This window comes from Oncorhynchus masou, chromosome 15, assembly GCF_036934945.1.
Source record: "Oncorhynchus masou masou isolate Uvic2021 chromosome 15, UVic_Omas_1.1, whole genome shotgun sequence".
NCBI lineage: Eukaryota > Metazoa > Chordata > Actinopteri > Salmoniformes > Salmonidae > Oncorhynchus > Oncorhynchus masou.
In genome coordinates, this window is record NC_088226.1 from 23,720,148 (window position 1) to 23,721,951 (window position 1,804).

At 51.1% G+C, this 1,804-nt stretch overlaps 1 pseudogene; it reads left to right on the plus strand.

The window, feature by feature from the left end:
- LOC135555997 (heat shock 70 kDa protein-like) lies at positions 1 to 1,453 on the plus strand (annotated as a pseudogene).
- The last annotated feature ends 351 nt before the right edge of the window (positions 1,454 to 1,804 follow it).

The window sequence follows — 1,804 nt, forward strand, 5'->3', positions numbered from 1 at the left end:
GTGGCCTTCACAGACACCGAGAGACTCATCGGTGACGCAGCAAAGAACCAGGTGACCATAAACCCCAACAAATCCATTGTCGACGCCAAGCGCCTCCATGGTGCTGGTAAAGATGAAGGATATCGCTGGGGCCTACCTGGGAGGGAAGGTGTCCATCACAGTCCTCGCCAACTTCAACGACTCACAAAGACAGGCCACTAAGGACGCTGGAATGACCGCTGGGCTGAACGTGCTGAGGATCATCAATGAGCGCTCCACAGTGGGGGCAATTGCCTACGGAATGGACAAAGGCAAATCCAGGGAACGCAACGTCCTGATCTTTGATCTGGGCGGGGGCACCTTCGACGTGTCCATCCTGACCATCGAGGATGGGATCTTTGAGGTGAAGGCCACTGCTGGGGACACTCACCTGGGTGGGGAGGACTTTAACAACCGCCTCGTCAGCCACTTCGTGGAGGAGTTCAAGCAGGCTCTGAGAAGTCTGAGGACGGCCTGCGAGAGCGCCAAGAGAACCCTGTCCTCCAGCTCCCAGGCCAGCATTGAGATCGACCCCCTCTTTGAGGGAATCGACTTCTACACCTCCATCACCAGGGCCCGTTTTGAGGAGATGTTTCATTGGAACCCTGGCACCTGTGGTAAAAGCTCCCAGGGATGCCAAGATGGACAAGGCCCAGATCCACGGCGATAAGTGTGAAAACGTCCAGGACCTGCTGCTGCTAGACGTGTCTCCCCTGTCCTTAGGCATCGAAACCGCCGGAGGGGTCATGACCGCTCTGATCAAACGCAACATCACCATCCCGTCCAGCCAAACAGACCCAGACCTTCACCACTTACTCTGACAACCAGCCCGGGGTCCTGATCCAGGTCTACGGGGAAGAGCGAGCCATGACCAAGGTCAACAACCTCCTGGGGAAGTTTGAGCTCTCTGGAATCCCCCCTGCCTCACGAGGAGTCCCTCAGATCGAGGTGATTTTTGATATCAATGCCAATGGCATTCTGAATGTATCAGCGGTGGACAAGAGCACGGGAAAAGTGAACAAGATCACCAACAATAAGGTGCGGCTCAGCATAGAGGATGGTGCAGGATGCAGACAAATACAAAGCTGAAGACGACGCACAGAGGGAGAAGATGGCAGCCAAGAACTCCCTGGAGTTGTACACCTTCAATATGAAGAGCATCATGGAGGATGACAACATGAAAGGCAAGATCAGCGAGGAGGACAAGAAGAAAGTGGTGGACACCTGCGACCAGGCCAATTCCTGGTTGGAAAACAACCAGCTTGCAGACAAAGAGGAGTATGAGCATCAGCTGAAGGAGCTGGAGAAAGTGTGCCAAACTATCATTACCAAGCTATACCAGCAAGGAGGCATGCCCATAGGTAGCTGTGGAGATCAGGCACAGTCCAGCTCTGGTGCCAGCTCCCAAGGCCCAACCATCAAAGTAGTTGACTAAAGTGAGGGACTTGTATAATGGACTATTCAAAATGCATTAGTATCACTGCATACGTTTTGCTATTCAATTAATACTTTGTACTTATATTGATTTCAACTGGTTGCAGCTTTTTGTTAAGCATTGCAGTCATTTCAGTCGCTGTAGTAGCTAGTGTTGAGTCATCTGCATACATAAACACACTGGCTTTATTCAAACCAGTGGCATGCCATTAGTAAAGATTGAAAAAAGCAAGGGGCCTAAACAGCTACCCTGGGGAATTCCTGCTTCTACCTGGATTAAGTTTGAGAGGCTTCCGTTAAAGAACACCCTCTGTGTTCTGTTAGACAAGTAACTCTTTATCCACATTATATA